Source organism: Ptychodera flava, chromosome 16, assembly GCF_041260155.1.
Source record: "Ptychodera flava strain L36383 chromosome 16, AS_Pfla_20210202, whole genome shotgun sequence".
In the NCBI taxonomy this organism is placed as follows: Eukaryota; Metazoa; Hemichordata; class Enteropneusta; family Ptychoderidae; genus Ptychodera; species Ptychodera flava.
In genome coordinates, this window is record NC_091943.1 from 16,183,997 (window position 1) to 16,206,686 (window position 22,690).

Genomic DNA, 22,690 nt, shown 5'->3' on the forward strand with positions numbered 1-22,690 from the left:
ACTTTTGCTCAAATTTTCCTCAATGAATAATTCAACTATTCTCTTTCAAAATCAAGAATAAAAATCGGGGTCACCGTGCAACTTTTGGTACTAGAGAAACAAATAACCCATGATTTACCGATATTTGAAATTAAATTCAATAAGGCCGCCATGCCTAACTTAACTCAATTGAGAAAAATATCATTTTCGATTTTCAAAAAACTAAGACGCTTACATCAAGCCCTTTAAAATGAACCCCAACAAGAGGTAGATTAGAAAAAGATAGTAAAACTGAGAGAATCCTAATTCCTGTCTCCTAGGCGCATCCTACCTTTATTTTGCAAGTCAATGCAAGGTATAATACAATTCTTACACATCGTCAGAGCTAACGGCTGAAGCCTGTTTAATGAATGCGGCAGACGATACGGGTTATATCGATAAACGAGGTATACCTATATAAAGTTTGAAGTTCTATTCGTAAACGGAAAATTGTGTATTTAAAACAGCAATTTGATAAATGACATTTACACTGATGTATGACATCGACCGTTGTTCTGTCGCGCTGTACCTTACAATCCCTCAAACCACCAGGATATAATCATGTTAAATTGGCGTAATTAGGCGTCAGTCTGGCCTGTTCACAATTTACACCATATTGTCCATCAAGTAGAGTTTTTGTAATTGTAGTCTCTCGGAGATGCCATTAGATTCCCCGTTGGGTAATTTACTTTAATTTGCCAAATTCGTGACTGTTACAAAAGATATCTTATAACAATAATCTTCGCCTTGTCAATAACCAACAACATGTAAAATCCATCCATTATCTTACTGTTGTGTGAAGATAAGAATGGACAGTGAAATTGATCTAAATGTTATCACACTTGTGTAATTGGTTTGTGAAGTTGTTTCAAAACTTGCCTTAGAAGTTGCACTGACTTGTTATAATTGCGGTGAAAATCAGAGAGCTTTTATGGACCCCTAATAAACACACACCATGGGAGTACACTTTGCGGTGCACTTCACATATGCAGAATCATATTACATTCCTTACCGCCACCCTGAGTGTCACAGCCAAGTCAGTGTCTAGTTGTCATTAGACTCTTGTTGTCTTCGCACTGTACGAAGTTCTTTGTGCAAAAGAAATCATGATCCACGGGAAAAGAGGTGTACATACGCCAGAAGCAGTACGTGAGAAAGTTCTCGAAATGTACGTGGATGGAAAGTCATTTCGACAGATATCAGCGGTGACCGGCATTGGCAAGTCATCAGCGTAAGACATGCTGTGTAAGTCATCCTCAGAAATGAAGACGGGCACTATCCGTGTTTGGGAATAGTACGAGAACTCGACTTTGAACATATACTCGGCCATGGCCACTACTGAAATACAAGTGTGTGTACACTTGTAGGAAACATTTATCCACACATCGACACTAATCAGTTCCTACCGGCCGACAGGTTTTATTGCTTTACTTCAGCAATTACAGCTGAAGCCTGCTGTGAAACAACACTATCATCCGTCTGTTCTTTGCCTCAAGTTAATTACAAGTACTGATACTGCAGCAAGTTTTGGAACAACTTTACAAACCAATTACACAAGTGTGATAACATTTGGATCAATTTCACTGTCCATTCTTATCTTCACACGACCATAAACACGACACATGCGTATGCAAGTGATCCAATATTCCTAAAAGCAGCGCTCTCCAAGATTTGTATCACGCATCGTAATTATTAATCAATGAACATAGGGTAGAACAATTTGCAAGGTAAAAAGTTTTTTGACGGGAAAGACATTGATTGAATGTGATATAATAGTGAATATTTGGTTGAGTTGTAACAAAAAGGGTACCGCAATATAGTTAGAAAATTATGTAGCTTGTCGCATGGTTTTTGCACGACCATTTTCGTAGCTCCAGAGTTATAAGCGCACTTTTATATTGGCCCAGACAACATATGGATCTATGCTTGTCGACGTCGACTTTTGCAACGGCCGTTTCTTTCGAAAGATGTCTCATATACGCACGCGTGTGAAGGCATGAAACCCGGCTTTCAATCGTCCTTACAGCGTTTACGTTAGCTCGTTTGATTTCTGTTTCATGATTCATCTCGTAGTTTTTGCATCGATCAGCTCTCAGACAAACTATCAAAATTGTGGTTGTCGTCTGAGGTCAGCTTTTAGTCCCAACATTTTGAGATTGTATTTTGGTATGTTTCCCATGCATTTGCATCCTTGGTATAATGTCAAAGTTGGGTTATGTGAATCTGCAAGATACCTCTTCGTTAATTCAGCTTCTTCGGGGATTGTAAATGGTTGGCAATAATCAATAAGCATTAGCTTGGGTGAAGTTTTCTTTTAAACACGTGAAAGCGTCAACAAGAACAAAGTACTGTAAAAATGAAAGACTTCTGAAAAATCACTTTTTTCACAAACATCTGGTAAAATGCATGCAGATATACTTGAGGGATTGTTTCACTGGGCGAAATGAAAATGCCAGTGACCCTTCATTGCCGGGGGCAATACCTTCTTATGCGAGATTTGCCTTGTGATCTTTTGGGATCATTGGGTTAAAGTGGGTACAGAGAACGGCACGTCGGCAGAGATACACAGAGTCGACCGATCTTCTGTGCGTGCGACCACGGGGGAGGAAAGTAGAGTATTCCTTTAAATCTGTAGGATAAAATGACGTAGGGCTTCATTATACAATATAGAGACTGAACCCCGTGCTTGTTGTTGCACTGGTACATTCTCGTACGAGAAACTTGCTGCGTCGTTCACGCTGGTAACTCACTGACGATCAGAAATGACTTCGGCTACCTTTAATGCGAAGCCAGGAGACACGATGTCTAAACCAGACATCAGACAAGCTACTATACGATCGATCATGATTTCTTAAAAGTGTTGAAAGCTACATTTCTAAATAGAAGGCGTAATAGTCTCTAGCTAAGAACTGCAAACTCTTGCACTGACAACACGTTATTGCCTTTGCTAATGTTTAAATAATAGGGTCTTACACGGATTGTTTTCAGTTAAGTGCTTCTGTTTTCGCTCACCCCGAGGTGCTTTAACAGATAATGTTGCTAGTTTTCGTTTCTAAAACGCGCATTCAGGATCCCCCAGACCTATTTCTTTACAAGCCCCTAAGAGAAAGAGTATCGTCTTGATTTTGCTGTGATTGAAATTAATGAATTGTCTTCGAAGGTGTTGGTACACGTGCACCCGCTACTGGTGTCCGAGAAACACGTTTGACCTCACAGAAGCGACCTTGGGTCAACAGCAATGTATTTGACGTCTTTTGCTTTCACGAATGATGATGATGATGATGATGATGATGATGATGATATATATATATATATATATATATATATATATATATATATATATATATATATCGAAGTATACAGCTCATTGTATTTGACGTCTTTTGCTTTCACGAATGATGATGATATATATATATATATATATATATATATATATATATATATATATATATATATATATATATATATATATATATATTTATCGAAGTATACAGCTCTCCTCGTGGGAAATTACAGTGCCCATTGCTGAAACAGAGCGTTGTAAATAATAACACAAATTATTTCTTAATGATATTTGTTACTTAGGTTTCATGCATCCTGCAATCTGGAGAGTGTAGAGCTAAGAATCCTTTCACTTCTTCTGTCTGAAGATTGCAGGATGCATGAAATTAAAGAGGCACTCCCACTTGGTAACATTTTAAAACACATTTTTTTAATGCCAACGGTCGATATTTGACGTGGCGACTCCGCGCGGATCGCGAGATATCGATAAAAACATGTCATTTCCCGAGCGTATTTTTCACAACCCGAAGTTTTACGATCGTTTCCGGTTATGAACCGAAATCCCCCGAAAGTGTGTTGTTGTGCTGATTGACGATATTCTAAGGAGTCCAAAAACGTTCGAATGACGCAATTAATTTACCTCCTACTGCGATGACTTTATATACATCATTATCAATGCCTTTACCTCTGGTAATTCTTTTTTAAAACTTCTCCTTAGTTTTTGTCGTTTTCATTATTCTCAATCAGTTGTATTAAATTTTTAAACAATACCACATAGATATCAGTTTTTACGTGTAAAATATTAGTTGCCTCTGATGACTACATTTTGTCGTCTGCCACACAGTTACGCGTGGTTCGATACATAGCGGCCGCCGCGTGTGGTATGCGCGCATACCACGCGGCGGCTACTATGCATACTATGTATCAACCGCACCTATCTGTGCTAGTCACCTATGCGAATTCTGGTGGAATCAGCAAACTTTGTTTTTCGGTTTTTGGCTGACTCGGCTTTCTCCCATGGGACATGACCGCTCACCGACGCGAGTGGTACTGCTGTGGCGTACAGCGGCGTCAGCGTAGACTCGTACTCCATAGCTTAGCTGACAATGGCCCCAGTGCCGAACGTTCTATGTTCGGAAGCTGAATTCAGGTGGGCCACCGGAATTTAAACTTTAACTTTTTTGAGGACATGTTTTTATCAATATCTCGCGATCCCGGCACAGTCGCCATGTCAAATATCGACCGTTGGCATTAAAAAAATATGTTTTAAAAATGTTACCAGTGCGAGTGCCTCTTTAAGTAAGAGATATCATTATTTTGTACTTGAAGTAATTTGTGTGTGTTTGTATGTATGTGTGTGCGTGTGTGCGTGCGTGCGTGCGTGCGTGCGTGCGTGTATGTATGTATGTATGTATGTATGTATGTATGTATGTATGTATGTATGTATGTATGTATGTATGTATGTATGTATGTATGTATGTATGTATGTATAAATGTATAAAACGTACAGTCTGGAAAAGTAGCATCGGGACAGACAGTGAAAATAATCCCAGCCTAACGAGCTGAGCTGAGGGCGTATGAACGGAGGAACAACAATATCAATACATACACTTTGCCAAAAATCCTACCTTAAATCTTAAATCCGTAACTTAAATTACTTCAAGTACAAATGATATCACGAGGAAATCTGTACATCTGTTTACTTTCAGGTAAATATACATATTAAATATATATATATATATATATATATATATATATATATATATATATATATATATATATATATATATATATATATATATATATATATATCAAGTTTCAAATTCGTTTTATTTGATGTAGCCATTCTTGAATTTTTCGGAATGGTCGGTCGAATTTAAAACTTCAAATCGTCACTGCGCTTTATATCCAACATATTGTGTACTGTTTGTATCTGATATGTAGCTCAAGAGTTTTAAAGGGATTTGTTGGTGACGCAGCTGACCGTAAATGGTTAGGTGACCGAAACGTGACCTAGGTTATTCATCCGAGTACACGTAGATCTTCGTGGGAAATCGTGCAAAGAGACACCATTACTCTATTCATGGTTTGATAGTATCAATGTATAAATCTTACATCCAGGCTACGCATGAAAAATTCATACAAAGAACAGTCTGAAAAAGTAGCATCGGATCAGACAGTGAAAATAATCCCAGGCTCACGAAATGAGGGCGTATAGTACAAACTGAGGAGCAACAATATCAAATGCCATAAATTTATTCTACTCACGGTCAACGTGATCCCTTATGCGTTTGGCAAGAAAGTGTTTACTACTGACTCCATTTCTTGTTGTTAACATTCATTCGCAAATAGCAATTTGCCCTAGTCAGAACAGCACATGGTTTTTTGTTAATATTTGTTTTAGGGTGAAATATATTTGTTTAAAATCACATTTTTAAATTTTTAAAAGTTAATCTTGAAAGATTTTTGTTAAAAACAGTATATTAAGAACCTATACCAGGTCAGGTGGAACACATATCGCCCGTTATTCAGTTGACTAGCCCGAGGGGCCGTGAACTACCAATAATGCATTGCTTTGGCCTTTGTCGACGAAATGGACACTACCCGTCACTTGTTCTAGCGAATCTCGACACAGAATGAGCACGTGGCAGGTAACAACAAATAATATGGCCCAAGTCCAGGAATTTGTGCCCCGCGGCGCCTGGGAGAACACGGCACTCTTTTCATGGGGGAAGATAAGTTGACTCATCTTTGCGCGTACATTTCAATGTTCGGTGTAAAATATACATGATATTAGGTACACTCCAACAACTATGGAAATTTCAAGGAACAGGATATTTAAAGGCCGAGTTTGTGGAACATCCACTCCACTAACGTTAGGGAAATATTTACGACTATTTGAATGGTTTAGTAGGGTATTAGGGTACGGTAGGGTAAAACGGTTTCGAGAAAAACCATGATGCAACAACAATGGTTTCGATATAGAGGCGACAAATTAAATGGTGTCTCTTGCATCGGAAAATGGGACGGAAACGTCATCTCTTGTTGTTCTAGCTGTACAAGAATTTTATCACTCTCTTCTTGCGAGAACTTTCCATCAAGTGACCAGGTTTGAAGGACAATGATGGAGATAGAACTATTTCAAATTATCGAAATGGGCAAATCAGATGTCCAGGTGTAGCGCTATGTTCTCACAAGAGGTGACAGTACTGTGAAATGGCCACTAGGAACGCTCTTACAGTAATCGACAGCGGTTGGGTAATTGTGATGTAAGAGAGTTTCATGGTGGAGAATCCGCTCGACATTGCTTAACTAGATGTAGAGCAGCACTTTAAACAACTGTTGTGTTCGGAGCCGAAGAATTTATACGAGTAGTATTTTGTAAAACGTTCACTGTGCGATCGAAAGCAGAGCATGCTAGTTTTTCGGACGTGTGGGGCAAAGCTGATCTAGAATTCAACGCCTTTAAATGAAAGATAAGTCGTTCTTTTGAGTATGCTTCATTTGAAAACAACAATGTAGTAGAATAGGCGGTGTGGGTTCCAAAGTACAGCATAAGTGAGTAAAGCTCAGAAAGTACTTCTAAATCGCTATGTAGGCGAAGTCTGTCACTTGGATAAGCGTTTTAAGGATTGTTCTATATTGAAGGAGTCTTTCGTGATGTGGAAAAGCCTGTAAAACAAAATACCATTTTCCAGGAATGTTTTTTGTCGATGCTTGGATTCAGTTTTCATTTTTGCATCGGAGAATTTGTACTTCGTCCTATTTGTCAAGAAAGAAAGTTATAAGTTTGTAAGTGAACAGCTTATTCGAAATCTTGTCAGCAAAAAACGCTGTATTACAAGGAGCCAACAAACAAAATAAATGAAAATTTTAAAAAAATTACAAAAAAGGCAAATTGCAGACTTAAAAACTGTAACGCAAGTGAGAAACGAAAGACTTACAAAACATATAAAATCACAGACCACGTGCAAAAGACATATACAATCTACTGACATCGCGATGAAGAGAAACTGAACAGGTGTTTCTAAAAGTGTCGATGTTCTCAATACGACGAACAGTGATTGGGAGATTATTCCATTCTTTATCAAGTGATTTAAGAATTGAGTATTTACGACAGTGCGGAAGTACAAAATCGCCATTACATGATGTTGTGCTATATGTATTGATGTGACAAACATACTGCGGCGCCAAGTCACAAGTAATGATCCTCACAATAAACACCATTCTATTCAAGTAAATGCGTTGTTGACGCTCCTCCATTTTACTGATAATACCGTGTCCTTAACATAACCACGAGTAACAAGCACCGTTGGTGTTACCTACAAAGTAATGTGTGTTGCGCCTACCTGTGGGACTTGGACGGCATTCGAAGAGAGTCGACTCCAGTTTGCAAACACGTGTATCACTGTCACCACGCTCGACCCTGACGAATGGACCAGGGAAGAACGAGCCTCGGGCACAGATATTCAGACTTTCAAACTTTTAAAATTCTTTTCTGATCTAATATTTGTTTGGGCTCATGATGAAACTGTTGGATAAAGAAACATTTTCACCGTCTTAGTTTTTCAATAATCGAAAATGTTATTTTTCCCATAGAGCTAACACAGGGAGGACGGCCATTTTGAATTTCAAATATCAATAAATGTTAGGTAATTGTCTCTGGTCACAGACTTTGCACTGAATTTTACACTGATATGTCGATTGCCCCTGATTTTTTATTTGGGTAAGAGAATGGTTGTACATTTCACTGAGGAAAGTTTGAGCATGATGAAAGGGCCTGTAGCTATTTTTTGCATGTCGATTGCAGGTTCTTGTTCTACTCCCCTCAACATGCCGAAACACGTACTATTTAGCTTGTCAACACACCACCTAGTTCTTCTACGTGTAAAGTGCATTGTTATTGTTTATATTTGAATTCTAATCGCTACCATACTTCACCTGTCAACGATAAACGCAGTCTACACCTGTAAAGGCTGACTTGACTACGTGAATACCGTGTATGTCAACCTCAACACGTTTTGGGAGAAAAACAAGAAACTGTAGTTGACTTTGAAAAACAAAAAAAGTAAAACAAAAATCATCAAAAGTTACAGTCACTGGCCATTCAAGTATAGCCGATGATGAAAGAAACACGCATGCGTATTCGAACGTCAGTACGGTGTGAAGCTATAGCTTTAGCCTCTCCGCAGTTTAGATCAACTGTTCAAATAGATAGTTAAAGACCAACTAATCAGTAAAAGAGGCAAACATACAGTGCAAAGCATGCGAAACGTGAAATTGGTTTGATTTATGATTACCTTGTAAGTATTTTAGTGATCAAAATGACAAATACTAGCGTGCCTTTGAGAGTGCACATATCTGATAGAGATGAAGAGTTTGAACAACTATTCTTTATCAAAGTTAAGGGATGAGAGAAAAACGGCCGATCAAAAGTTCTTTTTCGACGCTTATTATGCCCGTACAAATTTAGTTTTGACATTTGTAACAGTGTGGCACTGCCTTTCTCCCAACGGAATGCGTCCCAATGGGTTCGTCAGGAGTTCAGAAAGTGTTAAAAATTGATAGTCTTGCTGACATCCGAAATACTCCGATAAATGGAGTGACAATTGCGTGTTGTTGGCACATGCCAGTAATTTTCGTGTTGTCGTTGACATGGCAACAGCAAACACTTTGTAATATCAAGGGACTTCGAAGCTTTAAATAAAATATTTCCCCAAACGTTGCTGTAGCACCGGTCGTCATGGAAAAACCCCTGAAATCAAATATCTTCATCCTGCTCAAATACTGTAAGAGGAATCAGATATTGAAACATGCAGGATTGACTTTTTATAAATACGGCATCGGTTTTATTGAGGTTTTAATGGAGTACCAATTTTTCTAGCCGAGACAAACACATACAAAAAACCTAAGTAAGTGTGTTGATCTGTGTCATCTTTCACAGTCGATGGCCAAGGCGTCTCGCTTTGTGTGAGTGGTAACATCACGTTCGTACCTCTGCGATTGGCACGTTGCGCTTACGAAATACCGACGACGCACGCATCCTGCCGCGTGATATTCGCGCAGTATTATCTCCCTCTTATAACGTATTCGTGCAACCAATGACGTCGAGACAGACGAATACGTTTTAGGATGTGCAAATAACTCCCCCTGCGAGATACACAGGGGGTAGTTAATTGTGCACATGTTAATAAGCGTATTTGTACCTTGAAGGTGGAACAAGAGCACAACACATTCGCCTTGTTAGCAACGAACGTGCATAATAGTCTACAAGATTGTATGGCCGAGCTATTGAACACCATCAACAGAGTAGAAACACAGGCATAGGTGCATAGTGCCGCCGTTATTGTACCTGGCTGTCTATAATCAGGGTGACTGCACTGGGAAGCGTTGAGGGCGCCCAACATACCTACACCGTGTCCATCCCGAGTACCTTGACGTCACTATGGTTAACTTTTGGATTTGTTGGAATGCAAATATGACATACGCGTCACGTCACGGTTAGGCTTATTACTCCGGTGCAATGTACCCCTATCAGGCGATTCGTAGAAATAGATACACAATGCAGTAGTCTTATGAAAAGAGAAAACTATTTTGTGTCATTGTATTATCACAATTTCCAAACTGTGACAGATTACGTATTTCAGATTACTATACTGAGTCAGTTTCAAGTCTCAAAGTCTACATTACGATACCGTGGATAATTGGGCGTGAGGATAATTGGAACATGTACATGAAAGATATACACGTCACGTTTCAGGGAGTGTAGCTGTATTCTCATTGACGTTTTAGCTCTGTAACTTTATGCAAAGATTTCCTCATCGATAATGCGTATCCACGCGTGTATCATAAGAACTTTGTTTCGAAATATTTGTTTTTCGAAAACCTGTCTACATTTTAAACTCACAACAACGAATTTCGGTGATTTATCGTGACTTTGGAAGTTCAAATTATGCCTTCGGTATTTCTCGTTCCTCAGCTTTTGTTTAAATTCGGGGGTCGAGGTCGGTTTCGTTTTTTTTATTTTCATGCCCGTGTTTAATCATCGACCATCCCTTAGACCCATGGGAGAGGTTCGGCAAAAGTACCTATGATGAAAAAATAATAACCTTACAACATAGTGTGCTCGCTTTTTTGTGATTCATGAGATAGCAATAATGTTAACGTAATTTAACAAAAATGGCGCTTTTATTTGGACGCCAATAAAATGCATTTTGCTTGAAAAGACCCTTTATGGGCCATTATGGAAACGTTACTCATGAAAGATGTCAAGACTTATACTGAATTTGATAGTATATGGGAGCGCTTTGTCTTTTTCGCTTAAGAAGGTACGCGGATGATTAATGGAAATAAAGAAAGGAAAAATTTGCCCGTACATTTGATTATGTTATGTAAGAATAGGGTGGCCTGTGTCCGTAGGGTAAATTCATCACCACTAATGCAATTACGATGTTAGTGCTTCGCTCAACCCTGGTTATCATGCTATAGCCATGGGCCTATACACGTTTTACTGTGGCTTATCCGATTACCAGTTTTCTGGAGCGCAGAGGTATATGGGTTGCACGTTAGTTGTCTCAGCACGTGTATAGAATTTCGGGTAAGAGAATGTACGGCGTCTTCCGAAGGAGTTCTTCGTTCACCTGACACTAGTTAGACGTCAGCGCTTCGTTGACGTCCAAGATCGCACGAACCATATAATTGCATTATACTCACTTATAGTTTATGATAACGTAACTTGGTCTTCTTTCTTCTGTTGGTAACCTCAAAGTTTATTCCGCGAAATTATTTAAATCCCCTAAAGAGAATCGTGTTGTGATATTCTCATTATTGTGAGTTAGGCAAGATTAATTAAATTCTTTGTTTTGCGACCACCTAAAATTTTTTTGAAAGTTAGTGAGCCACACTCAAAAAATTTTACACACTCAAGTTTTTTTAAGTTTTCCATTTAATATGAATGCCCATTCAAGAATCAAAACAGAAACTTCTCTTTACTTTCACAATTTACACTCTGCGACATTCTGCATCATGCTGGCGTTTTAGATATATTTAAAACTGCAAACAAAGGTTTGTAGGCAGAAAAGCTACTCGGTAAAGTCCTATACACTGTATTTTTCCCCAAAGAGCTCAATGAACCTATACGTGCGCGCGGACGCAAAACAAAGGGTTTAATTACTTTGTCCTTTTCTATTGCGCATTATTTCGGGATGATAGAAAATTGATACACTTGCTCAACAAATTCCTTTATCGGCGATACAAGAAATTGCCTTCATCAGGGTCAAATCTAGTTGATAAAATACGGGTAAAATAAGAAATTATGCTGTGAAATGAACATGATATTGAAGCAATATTGGATAGACTTGATGTGTAAAACTATCTACGGAAAATACCATGAGGTAAAAACACCGGTAATTAAGCATAAACAGTAGAAATGACGGACAGACAAGACGTGTGCTTTTCATTTATTAAGCACATCAATTATTCCGCAAGTTTCCTCGAACGCATTGAGGCATGAACTAGAAAGTATATGAAGTTTACAGTTCTTGTCCTACAAAGACAAGATTTTGCATTACGCCTGTCATATGATCACAGAGAAAGCCAACCCATCTGCCGCTCCACGCCAACGTTGTCAAATGGAGCGATATCCTTCAGCCGGTCTGTTTTGCCTATTCACGAAGCCCTAAATGTAGTCTTTAAGAAAATATAAGAAAGAGCGTTCGACCTAGTTATTTTTATAGCTTTTAAGTTTCCTTTGTCACGTGCAAGCCGTTTAAGGTAGAATGCACCACGGGGACAGATATCCGGACTCTCAAACCTTTTGAATATTATTTGTAATGGCTAACACTTATTTGGGCTTATTTTGAAGCTGATGGAGTGAATAAAGTTTCCACGGGCTAATTTTTGTGAAAATCGAAAATGTAATTTTCCTCACGGAGTTACCGGCAACACAGACACGGCGGCCATTTTGAATTTCAAGAGTCGGTAAATATTGGGTAATTTGTTTCTCTAATGTGCCAAATGTTGCACGGTGACGCTGATATCTATTCTTGATTTCAAAAGGGAACGGTTTAAAGCCCCAGTGCTGCTAACTTTTAATGGTATTTCACCATTTTTATTTTGAATGTGAACCATCATTCCTTGTTCATCTCCCCAAAGAATGTTGATATACACAGTATCCAGCTTGTCAACTCAGCCCTTAATGGTTGTAAACTGCATTGTTATTGTTGGAAAGTGACTTCTGGTCCGGACTAGAATTCAAATGTAAACAATAACCATGCATTTTACACATATAGACGCTAAGTTGACAAGCTAAATAGAGGGTGTTTCAACATTCTTTGGGGAGTAAAATAAGAAGTTGCAATTGATTTATAAAATAAAAATAATGAAAAAAACATCAAAAGTTAGCAGCACTGGGGCTTTAAAAATCCCTCAAGGGAAGTTTAAGCAACCCTTTTTCAATTTCGAGGCACGTACTAACTCAACACCTGATTTCACATACGATCCCACTGGTTCACCGAGGCTTTGTCAATAACATGTACTGCAGTCTCGCTGTGATGGCCGAGCAATGCAACATGCGCGCAGACCAAAGCTTATTCGGGAATGACTAAAGTAGAACAACCCAGCCATCTCAAAAACAGGGTCAAAGGGGATGGCCGCGACCGTCAGCAAACTCGACGATCGTCAGATCATATTCCAAAGAACGGCAAAGGCTTCTTTTCGTCATCATTCTTCATGTTTCGTGACATTACACTATACCCGGAACGCATCAAATGTCGCGATCAAAGGAAATTAGTCGCGCATACTGCATTTCTAAGGGTTTACACGACAGACGCGTTAATGCAAGGGATAGCACTTTGTTGGTATCGGAAATCAGGCGGAGACTTCCGGCTTTTTTTTTCGCGCAACACAACAGTCGTGCAAGACTTTCCGGGAAAATAGCGAGCTTCAATTCACCCTATAGGATTTTTTCAAATGCTAACAATATACTTGCACGTTTTCCTCTGATATCGACGAGTTTCAAATCATGTCTTCCTTTCTTTTTTCCTTTTTTGGGGCTCTACAGAATACTAGTACTTTATAGTTGCCTCAGCGACATTGAAAAAACATTATAATGCATCAGCTTTATGTGCACAATAATTCAGCTACGTGGGGCTAATTATCGAAATGAGATTTTCCGGAGGGTCCATCATTCATTGGCCACACAGCCTTGAGCTTCCATTTCATTTCTATTGGGCGTCTCGAACATGCAGGATCATTAGGGCCCAACAGACGAAAACTTATGATTGTATTCGTGTAACCATGGCGGTGAACGGTACCCCGGGGACATGACAATACGTGCTGATTCCAAATTCTGCCAAATTAAACTACATCATTCCTTTCAATGAGCTGAGAATAAGCCTACAATTTAAGATTTTTAGATTCAAAGGAAAATCTCTCTCCGACATCAAATCTTTTTTTTTTGTACTGTTCGATGCAATTTCCAAGTCTGTGGCTTTCTATGCCAAGCATGATGGTCGTTTTTTTAAACCACCGTTTCTTATTTTCGTTTCAGAATTCGTAACGTTCGTCAGGGCGTTCCTGGTTTTAACAAAGACACATCCTAGGCAAGAAGACGAAATACCCGCTCAATCATCTGACGCCGTTGTTGAACTGAAAATTAAGAAGCTTAAAACAGTTTTTGAGAGAAGGGAACGGGTGCGTTCTCTACCCCAACGCTTCACTTTTGCCCACTGGCACGGCGACGCCGTCATCTTGCCGAAGGAACCCACCTACGCGATCAACGTGAACGTGGAAGTGATCATCGCATTTGGCACTATCTGGAGGACGACATACAGCTGCCTCTGGATTCCCAACGGCAATTAGCAGTGTAGCTCGCCAAACGTATCGTCGTCAGCCTAGTGTCTAGGTCTTAAATATTCGTCCATGAAAAATTGATAAAGATTAGACGGTTGGTCTCTTCAGAATAAAAGATCCGAATAGTCCAAGGCGTACTTTGCGTCACGACGTTTTGCAACTGAAACTCCCGCGGTGCTTTCAGTGTCTAGGAGCATTCGTTGATTAAGTTAAGATTCAAAAGTAATCTCTAAATCTTGCTGCCGGGCTAGCGTATCAGATTAACACAGTTAAGAAAATATAACATTAGCAATCACTGTATTATACTCTCCTGGGCTATGAGAGTTTGTTTTCACCGCGGAACGATATCGCGTTTACGCTACTCGACAACGAGACTTGCTTTTAATTGAAAAGGGAGCAACTGCAAACGGCACGGTCAAGAACCTCATTCATCTCAACGGCATCGTCAGGCAAGCTCAGAGATTAACGAGGATCCCGCAACACTATGGAAAGCGCGGAAGGAATGTATATCTATTCCAGTTTCGATTATAACTATTCTGGTATTGATCCAACAACTTTTGACGCCGACTCGTACAGGCAGAAGTATTACATCGTCCCTTTTTGCTTCACTATCATTTTCCTGACGGGAGTCGTCGGCAACTCGCTTGTCATGTACGTGATCCTCAAAAACGGTGCCATGAAAACCGTCACCAACTTGTTCCTGCTCAACCTCGCCGTCACCGACCTGGTGTTCCTGGTTCACACGGTGCCCGTTGCAGCCGCCGAGTACCTGTCGCCGGAGTGGCTCTTCGGGGAGTTCTACTGCCGGGTGATTCACTACCTGATCTACGTCTGTTACTCCGTCAGCGTGGTCACGCTGACCGTGATGTCCGTGGACCGGTACTACGCCGTCGTCCACCCGATGCGGTCCCGTATATACAGGTGAGTGGGCGACTTTGTCCCAGATTGCGGGCGAATAGTAGCGAGGGTGGGGGATATCACTCGGTAGCCTGTCGGTTTTCTCACTGCGCCCGTGGTTCAAAGTGCTAGACAGAGCGTGGAACCGAACGATACAGTAACTGTACATTGTCATCTTTACAGCCCCTGTCCTCTTCCAAATAAATCGTAGTATTTTCCAACAGTTTATCGCCAACAGTTTACCAACTTTCTTGTGAACTCGAAAGTCGTAAGATTTCACAGGCCATGTCACGTTTTGGAGTTATAGCGATATTTGGTTCTTTAATGTTTGTTTAGCATAATAAATTCTCTAACAGCAATAATAGCAAAAATACCAAAATGACATAACCAAAGACTTTGCGTGTGAACTTTACATGCTACATGTGTAGACATGTATGTATGTATGTAAAGGGTTTGATAAGAAATTTCGAAGGTCGAAGATGAGAGTTCAAGTACAGTGGATTATATTTTACACAAAAGCTGTAAACATTAACAAAAACATGACACGAGTTCTCCTTTAAGCCATGCTACACCCTGCGACGTGAACTGAACAGAGTTTTAGCTGTACGGCTGATCTTATCACGTTGCTATCGACTGTACAGAGATGTTGAAACTGTATGAATTCATGGAGAAAATATCATATCAAATAAGAAATCAAATCATGATACCATAGATCATGGACATTGTACAAAAATTCAAGATTTGAAGTGATGCTTTTGATCTCTTGTATTTTCATAGGCTTTCTCAAAGAAGGCTTTGACAATCTCTTATCTCTAGTATGACAGTCTTGAGATGCCAGTCAGATCCGATTGCCATGTATATACGAGTAGTACTCGGTGAAATGATTCCCTTGAAGAAACGATTCGATATAAAACTGTCACTCGGCCAATTCGCAAAATTTCTGGACAAAGATCGCAGGATGCTCGACGACGCATGCGTTCGCTAGTAGCTACGACATATTTTGCGTTGTCGATGACCCGTCATAGCAAACTCTCCGTAATTAAGGTTTCGGGCGCGCTCACACATCCCCGTTCACTTATAAAACCGCTCGCCGCTGGGACTTCAAAGCTGTCGTGATCTTGAGTACATGAGACCAGTGGCACAATTTTTGATAGAGCAAGCTTCTTTTGCCGCCGAGCAGAGAAAGAAAGGCTTATTGTCGCTTCTAGACAAACCATCTTTCTCAAAAGGTGAAATCATGACTTAGGGGTATCCTTTGTTTACGGATGACAGAGCAAGACTTTGATTCCAACCCTCTATCAGAAATTGAACGAATAAGACAAATGTTTAGGAGTGTGGGTATTTAAGGTGGCTTTGCACTTAACACAGCATCTTTTGCTCATAATTACATTTTTTTGCAAAGATTCATTCAATTTACATTAATTTGTAAACCAAATATTAAAGTATTAGCAGAGTTCCCCTTTTAACATGACAAGCTGTCGTAAGTTGGGTGAGACAGAAGTGTACATTTATACAAATCTAGGCAAATCACCCGATTTTCTGGCTTCTGTTTTGTCCAGTGTTTAATATCGCAAATTCTAAACAATTTAACTCCACTTTAGCTCTGTCAAATTTTGTGAAATTTTCACATTATGTTTTTAAAATAGTATATAATAAAGCGACAGTTTGTTTTAGCGAAAACGCTTTTTACGTGTTGAAAAAAAGAGACATTTAAAGGTCGCTTGTCATGATTTTAATAACTTTTTTGAATGTCAGTCTTTCAACCGCTGCCATTTACATGAGAGAATAGATCATGGAAAAATAGCTTTTATCTACATATACTCTAGTTTCAAATGAGATGCTAAAACTGTATCAAGTTTTCTACTTAAATTGATTTTTATCATCAATAACATAATTGAGATTTCTACCCCAGATGTGTACCCCTTCATCCAACGAACAAAGTATTGCTACCATCCTTAACTTTCCATTCTCTGCTTAAAGAAAATATATTAGCATGAGGGGGTTTCATGTCATCTTTGATAAGAAATATTGTTTGAAAAAAACTGTGCTGGTTGAGTGCAACGCTACCTTAAAAGCTAGATTCTGAGTACAGCCGATATTAGGCCACACGAAAATCTACGTTGTGTGTTTACCCTCCGCAATCGTAAAATATGAGACCACTCGGTGCTGCTAATTGGACCATCTGTAGCTGAGTCAGTAACTAACCAAGCCTGCGGCAAAAAGGGCATACTCTAATTACACAAAATCGGTCATACAGGTTACCGCTTGACGATAACGGGCTATCCCTGTTAATTCAATGCTTTGGTGTAACTGTGATGTGCCGTTATACGCTTAACGGTCTTTCAAAAATGTAAACAAGCGTTTTTACAGCTGTTTTTTTAATTTTCGTATACTTGATAAGCTTACGATCTGTGAACAGGTCTTTCCCCAGGATTCAATGTCTCCTTGCATGCTATGAGAACAAAAGACGACAGACTTTGAAGGTCTTTCGATACGGAAAAAAAAACCAGGTATTGAAAATTTTAAAAAATGGGAAAGGGTTACGGGGCTCCCTGTGTTGTGTTCTTGGTAGACCAATCTATGTAGATATGTAAGTCTATGTCAGTCTGTCTGTCTGATATGTAGATATGTAAGTCTAGTCTGTCTGTCTATCTCTCTGTCTGTAAGTATGCATGTATGTGTATACATGCATGCACATATGTATGTGAGAGAGAGAGAGAGAGAGAGACAGAGAGAGACAGAGAGAGACACACACAGAGAATAAAATTACTTTTTTCGTTCACTATACTAATCAATTTTCAACGATTCGTTGTTATTTACAGGACTTTGCAACGTACCGTCATCACCCTTGTCGTAATCTGGACTATTTGTCTGGCTGGAAATGGTTACTCCATTCACATAAGCGACGAGATTCCTCTCTACCGCTATGGAGAGTACCAAAAGGTGTGTCTCCAATGGTGGACTATAGCAAGCAGAAAGAATTTCACGACAGTCTACTTCGTGATTTTTTACTGTCTGCCCTTGATGACGGTTTCGATATCGTACGCGCTGATGGCCAGGCGCCTGTGGGTTTCGGTGTCGCCAACCATGGGTCGGACGACGCGCAGCTCAGAACAGTGCAGACCCGAAGGAAAATCGCCCGCCTGGTGCTCGGAGTTGTCGTTGCCTTCGCTATCTGTTGGTTGCCTTTCCACGTTTTCCAGCTGATCAACGCTTGGGCCGTGAGTTACAATGACATCTTCTCGGAAGCCTTCTCCATTTTCGGTCAATTCTCCAAAGTTCTAGCTTACTCCAACAGTTGCTTGAACCCTCTCCTGTACTCGTTCCTGAGCGACAACTTCCGCAAGCATTTCAAGCGAGCGTGCAGTCCCATCCACTCGTGCAGTAGGAAGCCCCGCATCGGCGTCGGCATGGTGGCGGGATCCGACCCCGAGGCGGGACCCACTAACTTGACCAACTACAACGCCAGTCTACGGCAGCACATGAATACCATATCACTCCGAGTCGCCAAGAACGGCAACGTAAAAAGTAGTTCGGGAGGCTCAGGGTCAAGCCCGCCCCCGACCGTGTGAATCATCATGGTTTAGTGCAAGACAATATATCAGTACATATCAAGACTAACCAATTTCAACCCTTTGCAACAGCGATGAACGTTGACCTGTTTGTCTGAGAGAGACATGTGTTAGGGCGGGGGTCGTCATTTGCATATGTTCACGTTTCTGGGTTTTGTCAATTCAATTAACTTTATTGTGCACAAAACCAAAAAAAAGTTATTTCAGCAACACCAAAGCATACAAACAATTATTATTACCGACACAACTCAAATATTAACGGACAATCAGGACACCATTTGTCATTCGGTCATTCGTGTATCAACACATCACCTGCCATAAATTCACATAAAGATGTACAAAGTTTTCAAAACTATGAACAGTGCAGTTAGGGAACGCAGTTAGCGACAAGAACCACACAAAACGCTCGTAAATTCGGACTTTAAAACGGCGATAGCTGAGGGAATATTTTGTAAGAGTTTTTTTCGCTCTTGCAATTGACAGAAAGTCGACGACCGGATATAAACCAATAGCATAGCTCATGGTATGTTTGAACCACGTGAATCCGAATTGCTTTATTTCTCAAAGACCGATGTAAAGTCAGAAAAGTTATGTTCTTGAAACCAACAATCTTTTACTAGCATTTCAACCCTTTTCCTGCCAGACAGTATCACTTTCTCATCAGCCAAGTCAGTAAAAAGCGGTATTGAACCAAAACATGACGTATTTTCACCCACTTGGCTTGGTATGTTATAGCATCTTTAGTCCAACAAAATCAAGTTTACAGTCTTTATGTTTTCAACAGCCTTCAAATGTACAGTATTATGTTAAAATACACCATGGAATATGTAAATATTTACCATCATGACCTGATGGTGAAATATGGACTGGGCAGGAAAAGGATTAAAGCTTTTGCTAAACGTGATTTCTACGGACAATTACCTCATCCACCCGCCGTTAGCTGTTTTTTTATTTACACATAGTCGGTTTTTACGGCCAGTTTTGACCCTGGCGAAATGGAAGTTGCCTGAAACTGTTCTCTTTTGACAAAATGTCGAACAATGCAGCCCTGGAAACCTTAAGGGAAGCTGTGCCTAGAAACTGAGAGACAAAACCCGCGTCCACTAGTTTCATTCGAAGCGAAGCTATTTGTGGAAATCTGCCGGATCAAACAGCAAAATGCAATCCATTGCATTGCGAACATACTACTGAACACCTTTGGACAATATCAACCTTCTGAAAATATCAACGTTCTCTGCTGATGTGCAGCGGCTCGGAACGTTACATCTCATTTAACACGGTTGGAACTAATTTGGGATTATTGGATCCTCACACTTTTCAAATTTCTCAAAAGTGTTAGGTGCCTTATAGCTGAATACTGCAATATTACAAATTACTCATAAAAAAATGTGTATGACTTAAAAAGAAAAGGAGATGAGATTACATTTGCAGATTAAATCGACATTACTTCACCATCCAATTATCCCAAAATTAGTTCCAATCGTGTTAATTATATTTACATCTACTTAGGAAGTCTGAAAAAAGGGATGTTGTGTAGTTGACTGGCTTTTTTGGAAATGATTCAGTAATGACAATGACTTTCAGTCAACCTATTGGCTATAAGCTTGCGAGACGCTGAACGCTTTACGAATGACATATGCGCATGCCCATAGTTTTCAAAGGGTTGCCGATCAATCACGTCTCGCGTACAGCGTTCTTCAATGAAGGAGATTTGAACAAGGTCCCTGCACAATCGGACCCTGCTCTGAAATATACAATTTTACAATTTACAATACAATTTTCGTACAACTTTTCAAAACGTCCATGCACTTGCACTTTCATCGAAGGGTTTTCTTAAAAAATAGAGCGATTGTTGATTTTTTAAGCGACAAAATGGAAGATATCAACGGAAATTATTCGCATTCATCGAGTATGACTCTATGTCAAGCATGTACATATTTCCGAAACGAGGCAACCGCAAATAAAGTTAAGAGGTCGCCCCGTTGTACATAAGTTCACAATGCACATGCTTTCCCCTAGGGGACTAAGCTTACGTAGCAAGTCAGCTTGCATTTCCCTGTAAACCGAAGGACTTTCCTGTATTAAACTGATTATTTCAGTTCGAAAAGTTCATTACAGGATAGACGCGTAAAGGGAATGACCCTAAACAGCAACCAATTAGCCAGACAAAACAATGCGGTTGTCTGGGTATTTTTTTCTCGAGATACTGTCTGGCTTGGCGGGTGACGGCGACAATAACCGATATGCTAAGATGAGCATCCTTTCCTAAAAGAAAGTTTCTACTGACTCAAAGTAGTTTTCGTCTCGAAATTGATAGAAAATTGGCGGACTCAAAGTTTTGCCCAAACTTTCCTCCAGGAAAATTAAAACATTTTCTTTCAAATTACGAATAAAAATCAGGTCAACGTACAGACTTTGGTAACAGAGAAACACGTCATCCGATATTTCCTGATACTTTAAATTCATAATGGCCGCCATACATGTGTTAACTCTAGGGGGTATTTTTTTAGATTTTTCATATCATTAAACCGGTGATAACTTAATTACCTCCACTGGCTTTAAAATGAGCCCCCCACAAGCGGTAGACCAGAAGTGCACTGTAAAAATTTAAGAGACCGAAATATCTGTCCCCGAGGTGCGTCCTACGTTTAATTTGAAGCCATTCTTACTTTTACTTGAATACTTGATATTAACTTTCTTAATTGTTTATCAAATGTTGTTTTATCAATAGTCTGTATCAGTGTGAACTTCTTTTGTTTCCGCGATTTTCTATCTTAAGTATTTCAGCATCTTGCCTGTCAACACCAAGTTCCCAGAAACCGTCAAAGATGTTCTGAACATACGAGCTTATATTTTAAATTAAAGGCTCCTTTTTTTCTCGGTAGGCAGACGGTCTAAACTATAGCTTTTCCTCTCGATATGTGTGTAATAAGCCTCGGAATTTAGCATTGACAGGTGTTGTCATTTACAGTTAGCAGGTATTCAGGCTGGAATGATAAAGATAAAGGGGCGATAATAACTAAACGAGGTTATGCTTTCAAATAGGTTTAATAGCCTTTGTTACAGTTTGCCATCATTTTATCTGTGTTTACCGTGACCATGATTAGTTCTGTTGTATTATACTTCGCTTTAAGATTTTACTCATATATTGTGTTGTGTATTGCCACCATTTTGCAATAACATTTATGCTGTCATTTTTAAAAACTAGCTTAAGCCTCATTTTCTGTTATATATATATTTTTTATCGTTGTTGACTTGCGTAATTTCAAATTTAGTCGCACTTTTAGCTTCTATTTCGGAAGATGCACGTCGTTTAACATTATCCCTAAAAACCCAATGAATGAACCTCGGCCGATTTGTTAAGCAAGTCTGAGTTTCCAGCTACTTAAGGAGTAAAGTTTTTGTAAGTGTACAATTGAACAAACAGAACTTAAAAGTTAAGCCCTGCCTTTCAGCGACACAAGCGACACACGATTTGCGTGAAGTAAAGTTTGGTTTTTGCAAGGGGTCATTTCTACTAGCTAATTATTCGATCTTTGGAACAGACCACCAGGATGAATGATGTATTTCTCTGTGTACTTTCAAGCGATAAAAAAATGATAAATGTATATGATATTGGTATTGTAATTTCTTTGTCACGAATCTATATATACTTATTGTAAGGTTATTATTAAAAATATATAAGTACAAAGTATAGTTGTATATGGTAGTGTTTTATTGAGAGAAGATACAAATAAGTTTTGGTGTATATATATATATATATATATATATATATATATATATATTATATATATATATATATATATATATATATATATATATATATATATATATACACCAAAACTTATTTGTATCTTCTCAGAGGGGTGAATTGCTCGATGCAGGGATGCAGAGCATTATTACAATAAAAATGAGAACACATAAAGTATGTTTGGTACCTATTACTCGAGCTTCACTCATACACTCGATCGTCAGATAGATAGATTTTATTGTATGAAATTTGCTTCAGGTTCTTACATATAAGTATCAAGTTAGCTCAAACCATATGTTTAGTGGGTAGGATGGAAATT

General features: G+C 39.3%; 1 pseudogene; it reads left to right on the forward strand.

Moving 5' to 3' along the window:
• Positions 1-22,262, forward strand: part of LOC139114133 (galanin receptor 2b-like) — a 45,550-nt pseudogene extending 23,288 nt beyond the window's left edge.
• Positions 22,263-22,690: the final 428 nt, after the last annotated feature.